Source organism: Cyanistes caeruleus, chromosome 1, assembly GCF_971803275.1.
Source record: "Cyanistes caeruleus chromosome 1, bCyaCae1.hap1.1, whole genome shotgun sequence".
Lineage (NCBI taxonomy): Eukaryota > Metazoa > Chordata > Aves > Passeriformes > Paridae > Cyanistes > Cyanistes caeruleus.
In genome coordinates, this window is record NC_141701.1 from 31497347 (window position 1) to 31506634 (window position 9288).

The window sequence follows — 9288 nt, forward strand, 5'->3', positions numbered from 1 at the left end:
GGGCATCTAGTTCCAACCTACAACTAGATCAGGTAGCTCAGAGCCCCATCCAGCCTGGCCTTGAACGCCTCCAGGGATGGGGCATCCACAGCTTCTCTGGTCAGTCTGTTCCAGTGCCTCACCAACTCACAGTTTTTTTCCTGGTGTCTGATCCAAACATAAGTTCTTTCACATTAAAGCCATTGCCCCCAATCCTACCACTTCATGCTCTTATAAGAAGTCTCTCCCTGCTTTTTATAAGTCCCCTTTAAGTACTGGAAATCTGCAATTAGTTCACCCCAAAGCCTTCTCTTTTCCAAACTGAACAAACCCAATTCTCTCAGCCTTTTCTCAGCTCAGTCAGGTGCAAAAGCATGCTTAATCAGGAGCAGATTTCTTGAAAGCAGTTTCCTACCCACACGAACCATGTAGAGAGAAGAATGAAATCCTGAACAGAAGCACTTGCTGCTTTGAAAATGAAATCAAGCTAGACAAAGATAGCTTTTACATTTTCTTGTGCTAGTTGTTTTTTTTTCTTCTTCTTTCTTTTCATTTTTACCCTTTGTAGAATATTGTTGTTCCTAGCAAATAAGTTTCCTCTCACCACATAGCACCTTCATGAAGTACCACTGTGCTTTGTTTTGCAGCTTAAGTGTCAAGTAAAGGATTTCCAAAACTCTTCAAAAATTTTAAAATTTAAATCTCATTAAATCCCACTGAAGTTTTGAAAGAACAATACTGTTGTTACTGAAGAGGGCAATACAGGAGTGTATCTTCATCTAGGGGTCACTTTAGGAGCAGCCATGAAAAGTATTCAATGTTCGGGGGAAAAAACACATATCTGTGTAGAATTCTAAAAAGCAACCAAAGACAACAATAGTAACACAGAAAACCTTTCTTCTGTGTTTTTGGAATTTTGGGTGAAGACAGAAGTTTGAGGTTGTCTTAGAAATTTCATTTAAGAAGACGTATGCCATTTAGTACGCATAAACTAGCATAATTTCTTTTGCTATGTTGAGCTCTAGGTTGTGTTGTTGCTGTTTTTTGGTTTGGTTTTTTTTTTGCTGTTTTGTTTTGGTGTTTCTTGGTGGGGTCAGATGGAGAGGGTTTTTTTCAGTTTGTTTTGTTTTGTTTTGTTTTGTGGTTTGGGGTTTTGGGAGGGTTTTGGTAGTGGTGGTTGTGGTGGTTTGGTTTGGTTTGGTTTGGTTTGGTTTGGTTTGGTTTGGTTTGGTTTGGTTTGGTTTGGTTTGGTTTGGTTTGGTTTGGTTTGGTTTGAGTTGGGTTTTGTTTTGTTGTTTATTTTTTGTTGCTACAAATTGCCCTATAGCTTTACACAGCAGAAGTTACTGACCTAGTAAAACTCAGTTCTGTGGTGCTGGGATGAAACCACTAGATACTGTTTTCTAAAGAGAAACCCTCTATATGTGGGAGAAAGCAAAATAAGAAGACCAGAAAAGCCTCTTGCATGTGAAAGTATCACACTGTGTCTCCTGGGAGATTGAACAGCAGTGGCAAAGAACAGACCCTGCAGCAAGTGGTTTCCAAATAATTATTTAGCAGCAAGCTATGAGTTTACCAGCAGCCTCTGGACAAATGGACTAAACCCCTTGTAGTGCAGGTTTGCTGCTTACTCAAGGAACTGCACCTATGAAGCACAATATCCTACATCCCAAGACTTTGCAAATGAAAAATTTTCTTCATGCCTGAGCTCTGTCATTACTATTGTATGTAGATTTATCCCCATGCTTTTTCTGAATAACTGACATATTGAATACCCTTTAAAATTGCTTTGCCAGTTTTCCCATGAGCAAAACAAATGCATTAAAATATCAGACTTGACCAAAGAATAGTGGTTTCATTTTGTGAAAACCTTCTGTGGAAATTGAATGTATTTTGTACTACACTGGCATGCAAACAAAAGCCTTCCAATTTATTTTCTATCACTGGAATAGTATTGAATTATCACTTTTTAGACCGACACATAAATTCCTACTGCATTATTACAACAGGAGGTGACAGCTGGGACACTATCCAAAGATTCCGGTTGAAATCCCCCTTATGCCTGGTTTCCCAGCAGTTACAATGCTGGGAATTTATCACTTCATTTTTCCCCTCACAATATGATTACTTCCAAAAGTCATGAACTTTACTGAAATATTTCTAACTTTGACATAATAATATGCTTCAGCAAATCAGAGTTTCACTGAATAAGTTTCAACCAGCTCTAAGAAATATAGACATACTGATCACCACTTGAGGTGCTTTGATGGTTAAAACTTTAGGATAGTGTTGAAAAAAACCAGCAATTTTTTGTCTAAAAGTTAGAAATATGCTTCTTATTATGTGGACCTAAATCTTTGTTCTGGAGCAAGATGCAATGCAATTGCCTCCATGCTCTATGTGTGGTGATTATGCAGTGGCTTTGTTACTATGATTGAGTTAAACAATATGATAAATCCTATCAAAAAAAGATTGAAGTGAACCTTAAATTATTTTGAAGTATTCCACTGGTATATGGAAAAGTAAAAGTTTTGTGTTGCTATTCAGTCTGAATTGCTCAGCTCTGTATTTATACCTCATATGTCTGTTGAGTGTTGCATGGATGGCCAATGAACAAGTTGAATAATTAATGCCACCTTCTGGATTTTTACTAAATAGAGTTCTAGTGGTAATGGGGGTTAAGAGTAGGCAATGACAAGTTTAATGGTCTTTAAGACTCCTTTCTCTTCTTTCAGTAGACCCTGCCATAAAACTAGGAGCTGGCATTCAGAGCTATCCAAGGCCAACACTGGAAACTCTTTCCACATTTCAATCATGCCTGCAAGCTGCAAGAAACCTGAAGAAATGGCACTCTAAATGTCGTGCCAAAGAGGGACGATATAAAGGGTGTCTTCTCATGGGGTAAGGATACTTTTCTGGATTAAATCTTCCACTTGACCTTGGAATCCATCTTGTCTTATGACCCCCATTGTAAATCTTGTTAAGCTGTCAGAAGGTCCACTCCAAGCCAGGTGTGTTATTCTTGGTTCCATAGTAGTTAATAAGTCCTGTGTACCTCTAAACTGAGAAAGAATTAAATCAGGTTTTATATTGTCAAAGTCATGGAATGAAACCAACCAATTTCCAATCAGATGAATGGTGATAGGTTGAAATTCCACGGCCAGGCTTGGAAAGCAAAATCTGTGTCGCTCACAGATTAAGTAATGTAAAAATTTAACCAGCAAATTCCAATTACTTTCCAATGCTTTATTCAAGAAGTTGATATTCATGACATAGTATCTTGATATACAAAGTCCAAGGTCAAATTTCAAAGCTTGTTCTAATATTTCTTGATTTGTGTATTATGTTTCTTTATTTCTGTGGGTCTGAGTCTACAAATTTGTGCCCTAACCAAATCATGGACTTCTTCCAGCCTCCCATGAACAAATTATACCATTTTCTGCAATCACAACTTGAAGCAGTATCAAAAAGTTCAGTGAAAAATCAGCTCTGCTGAGTAAATCAAAATGCCTTCTAGAGGGTAGACTGGGCTGGAACTGACAGGTGGAAACCATGAGGAAATTAAGGGCTGAGGGGTAGAACTATAACAGTTCCTTAACTGGTGTCACAGCTGTGGAAAAGCAGCCCTCAATCCGTTTCCAGTGGAACCAGTTTACTGCAGCTAACCCTTGGCAAGCAGCATATGGCTTTCATTGCTTTGAAATGGGCCAGCAGTAACCCTGAGACCTCCTCAGTGAGAGCTAGGTTTCAGCTGAAATATTGAGGGGCAGCCCAGTGCCAGCCAGTACTTTTACAGCTGCAATAACCAACACGTGCCTTGCAAATTAGTGAATGCATCTTTGTCTGATGAGGAGGATAGAGGATCATGGAATATCACAGATTAGAAAAGACCTCCAAGATTATCACATGTAACTGTTTACCCAGCACTGCCAAATTCACCACTAAGCCATATCCCTGAGTGCCACATCTACCTGTCTTTAAATTCCTCCAGGAATGGTGACTCACCTGCTTCCCTGGGCAGACTGATCCAATGCATGAAACCTGTAGCAGTCTAAGAACTCAGTAACCAGGAGCTGTTTCATAAACTGTGTGAACATGGAAGTAACAAACCTCTAGTGTTTGGACAAAGGAATATAAGTATCAGAAGTTTTTCAAGGAAAGGTCATGGACTTGGGTCTGGGCCAAATGCACGATATAGTCATGATCCACAGGCTTCCCAAGAGTGCAAACAGAAGAAGGAAATTATCCTACTTTACCTAATCGAATGGTGGAAGGCAACACATTGCAGTGGACTCATGAGACCAGCAAACATATTGGAAGGATTATTTTTTCCCCATTAGAAGTATGAACAGTCTTCTCAGATTGTCAACATCACTTACTGCTAATTAGGTTAGGATGAAAAATATTTTTGCACCAATTTTAGACTGAAATGACATAGGAATATGTTTGCTGAGTCCTCAGCAATAACTTAGAAGTGGAAACAGTGATGTCACATGGCTCAAGCCCTAGGTATGTTGTTTTCTGGCCAAACCAGCAAAAGGTCTGTGTTTACTTGATAGATTAGCAGGCATACTCATATCAAAAAACATATCAAATCTAAGAGAACCATGCTGAATCTAATCTAATACACCAAGCAATAAAGTTGTCAGGGAAAGTGCCCAAAACTTGACCAAATACCCCTATTAATCCAACACACAAGTTTCTTTCAGGTGAAATAGAAGAAATACAGAAGAAAAATATAAGATTCCCTTTTGTTTAACTTGCAGCTAATGAAGGCTGAGAAAAATCTCTCTCAAAGCCTGTAAACATGTATTAACTTTATTAGCCATAATTAGTGGCCATGAATCTTCTTTCTGTGAAAAAAGCATAGGTGATTTTCAACAATTCAGCTTTTTTTAGACGTTGAGGGCAAAATTTCTAGTGCTGCTTTCTTCAAGATTTATGTGACACAGATTCTATAGCAAGTTCTGTGTCCCAAGGTGTGCTATCCCAAGATATATTGATGCAATCTCAATGTGTCATTTTATGCGAATGCAATGCAAAATTTAAAAATTGCAATCGCATTTCAGGAACTTTGTAAAGAATTGGGTTAAATATCAGAGTATTGTAATATCCAGTTTCAATTAGAAGGCATTGCAGTCAGGTAAAACTTACATAAACTTGTACTTTAATGAGGCAAAGTTATTGGTGTGGGTATTTTTTAAATTATATGTTAACAATACAGTTTAGAAAAGTTTGGTCAGCAACTGCATGGTAACACAAATTCAATCTTAAAAATAAAAATAGGATCAAGAAAGATTCTATTTGGTTTGGAATGTTTTCTACATTTTTAATAAATTCAGATCTATGCTTTATAACACCCAGGTTTTACCATAAGAACCCTTCTATTAAATATCTGTAGCCACCATGCTCTGTGAAAATTGAACACAGGACTGAGTTTTGGAATGCAGAGAGAAATGCATTACATGTACAAAATTTATGTTAACAGAAACTAAGCAGTCACTCCTCAGAAAGGCAAGTAAATGGTGTTGTATCAGATTTGTGCTGGAGTGACTAATTCTGTCTCATAGTCAAGCACTGATAAATCTGTGGTGGCTGTAAGGATTAACATTACTGAAAGGCTGCACTCCACAGTATTACCCATAACACATCTTCTATTTGAGACTATTTACTATAGAGAAGAACAGTTCAGTGGTTTAAGTGATCTCTACACATACAGTCATTGAGTCTATGTCATTTGGGTATGGAAAAGTATGATGGGTCCCTTCTCTGACAGTTCAGAGATTATGTGAATTGTTTTAAGATCACATCCATTTAATGCAAGGTGTAACTGTGCAGAGCTCTACAGATCCCTGTTTCAGTCCATGGTATGTCAATGAATGTGCTGGTTGTCAGTTTTCCTATTACTGTCTTTTTCCCAGCATTGTTAGATCAGTTCAAGGCTGATCTGAATATCATGGAATCGTGGAATATTTTGAATTGGCAGGGACTTTAAAGATCCTCAAGTTCCAAGCCCCCTTCCATGGACAGAGACACATTTTACTATACCAGGTTGCTCAGAGCTCCATCCAAACCCTCCTTGAAAAGGCCAAGAAATACGTTAGGGTATCTTCAGCTCTCGGTTAATCAGTAATAAAATATTTCTCATGTTTAAACTCTTGAATTGCTTCACTTTTGCCCTACTTTATAGCTTTTAAAATATTTAATCTTCTTCAAATTCCTTTCTTATCAGCGGTTTGTTTCTCCTTATCTCCCAACCTGAACAATGCTAGATAGCAAACAGAGACATGCTACTGTGCTACATGTCTTTCTCTAAAACTTAGGTAGAGATCCTGTTTTTCTCATCCTGTCATTATATTTTATTTTTTTTTAACAAATGAAACAAATAACAAGTTTGCACAAAAATAAATGCAGAAAAGACATTCCAGGAAAATTATTTGTTTTCTTGCAAGACTATTTTTTTGAAAGTTACTTTAGATCAGAAAAATGTAATTCTTATCTCTCTAGAGCTTTGGATCTGACATTTTTTCCATACTTATGTCTCTAACACATTTTCATCTCACACCTGCTCCTGGCATCAGATTACTTCCTGCTCCAGAGACCACTGAGTGATATCTTCCGTGTTCTTATTATGTGATCAGGTGTCAGCTTGCTCATAACAGCCAGAAAGACAGTGTTGGTGACACTATATGAACAATAAGTTTCACTTATGAGCACTGTCTTGTGTGAAAAAGAGCATGTTCCTACACTTCTAACAAAGACAGTCGCTATCAAAGAGCATAAAAAGTAACAATGAGAATAAAAAGAGCTGTAGTTGTTTTACAGAGCTTTACATATAGATTTAAATTCTCCTTCTTGCATTTTAAATTCTCTCTCCTTAACTGCTACTTCCGCAGGTCAGTCCCACGCCTGCTGAATCCAGTCCAAAGTAATATTCCACTCTTACTTAAACATTTTTTTTTCTATTTCCTTTCTCTTCCCCCAAGAGGCAACTCCCTCATTTTGCACCAGAAGTCCTTTTGAGTGCCAACCACAGGTTCACTGATTTAGCTGAAAAATTGGAAGTGCTATGCTACCTTGATTGTCTTCCCTTTCTGCATCATATTTTCTTATAGGACCATAGATACAACATAAGATTTAAATTTAACCAATATTCAAGGTGAAATAAAGGAGGACTTTAGAGTGGAATAACTGCAGATGACACTCAGTGAGTGGAGGACCAGCCTGTACCTCTTCAGTTTAATATTAGATTGCAAATACAGTAGTATACAGTGAAAAGTTTTATTTTAAGGGAGAGTTGGAAAAAAATTTAAACATGTTTTCTTATATTTTGATGTTGGTTTTCTGTTAATAATATACAGTTCCTTTCTTTTGGGTAGAAGCCGGCTATCTGAACAGTGCTCAGAAATGGCATGAGAGATTTGCCTATTCTTACTCTCACAAAGAAATTTTCTCCATACAACCTGTTCTTACTCCCTCATTAAATTGCTAGTCTTATTTCATCAAGTCTATTATTGGACTGTCTTCTCAGTCCATGGGTAGAAATCAGCTTCACAAAGAGTCATAGTCATAGACAGAGCTCGTCTTCTGGAGGAAGTTAATGAAACTCTACAAGCAAATGGCATCACACCGGTCACTAATCCACTTCTGGTAAAGCCAGCTGCAAAAGGTCACTTGAGTTCACCTGGCCAACTTTGCCAGAAATGTGTTAAAAAGTTCCTGCCTTCTGGCAGAGAAATGAGGGCAGGAACCTTCTGGTAGTAGACAGTGAGAGGGCACCAGAAGCCTTAAAGTCTTCAGCTGGCAAGGCTAGTGCATTTAAAATTTCTGCATGTGATTCTGTGCACCCCCAAGTCAGGTCAGTGGAGTTACTTGGCTCTCATCAGTACATCTCCAGTTTGACCCATAGTCCTTTTAGTTGTATTGTAAAGTAAATAAACTACTAGTGACTGTAAACTACTGTAACTGTAGCACTGAATAACAGTGATAACAGCCAGATTAGTCGTAAGAATTATTCATATCATAGTGAGAGGATATCAGTGGGCAAATTTTAAAAATGCCAAAGTTTGTTTTGGATGAAGATTTGGATTGTTCTTTTATAAGAACAGACTTTGTTCTGAGATTTCTGGTGTTTTCAGTTTCCACTTGACCTATTTTTCTTAGCTTGCTCTCTGAAAAAAAATTACTGTGATTGAGACCTACTTAAACAACATAGCCTTACTCTTCAGCAGCTGCTGCCATATGATGATAGCACTTAAAACCAGTAAGAAGGTCTTTGAATGCATCTGTTCCATAATATATCTTGAAATTACTAATGAGACTGTAGTTATTTAACATATGCTTTATTTTTAAACACTCCTTCAGATGAAATTGGAGAGGGCTTATTTCTGTAATACAAAGTGTTTTCAAAGTGTTGGCCTTCTACATTGCATAAGGTTCACAGAAAAGCTTTTCCAAGCCTGTATATGCAGAAAACAAAGATATTTCCTTTACTCATCCTGGCCCGGGTTAATTAAATAGACTAGTTTGACTTATTTAATTAGTTACTATAACACATATCCTCCATCTTTGTTGCAGAGTATTCAGTAAAATTAGCAGTTCTTTTTCTGTATGCTTTGCTTCATGTTTTCATAAATATGAACACTTTCTTTTTTGTGTCAGTTCTCCAACTCATCCGCTAGACAGATACCTTTTTTCAGGACAATGATTTAAATTAACTGTAAGAAGAGGACACCTGTTCTTGAGCCAAATACATAACACTGTTGTTGCCAAACAAGCTAATACCAAAAAGAAATGATAGGCTTGGTGGGAGAATCATGGGAATGCAGTTCTATGGCCTATATTAGGCAGACTAGATTTATGTAGCAGTCTTTCCTGACTGAAACCAGAATAAAATTCTGCATGTTCTTAGAATGAAAAGAGTGAAGCTCTATCACCAACACAAGATTTTGCAATTGTCTTCACTCTCTAACCTTGCTCCAGAAATCAGCCCAATGGAAGGTGGTCAGAGCAGCTCTGATAAAATCAGTTTAAAGCCAGTACTTGCTCATGACAGATGAGGAACAAAAAAATAAAAGAAGAGTCATTTGCCAGATCTAAGGATTTTGTATTTCCCTTGATATCAAACTGAAACTAGGGCCCCAATTCAACAGAGTACCCTTCAAGAGGAGCCTGAGAGCCTCTAACTATTAACATTCTTTCTTTCTCTCCTCCCACACCCTTGGCTTCCTCTGCAGCCAGCAGGGTTTGAATGACCTGGAAGGCCATGGACATCTTCTGCTGGAGTGGGCCCCAAATTTTGAAATATAT

General features: G+C 37.7%; 1 long non-coding RNA gene across 1 annotated transcript; it reads left to right on the top strand.

Moving 5' to 3' along the window:
* The first annotated feature begins 14 nt into the window (after window positions 1–14).
* On the top strand, window positions 15–9071 carry LOC147655414 (uncharacterized). Its single transcript, XR_015279031.1, has 3 exons — window positions 15–99; window positions 2718–2880; window positions 3971–9071. It is a non-coding gene; the product is annotated as an uncharacterized LOC147655414 (long non-coding RNA).
* The last annotated feature ends 217 nt before the right edge of the window (window positions 9072–9288 follow it).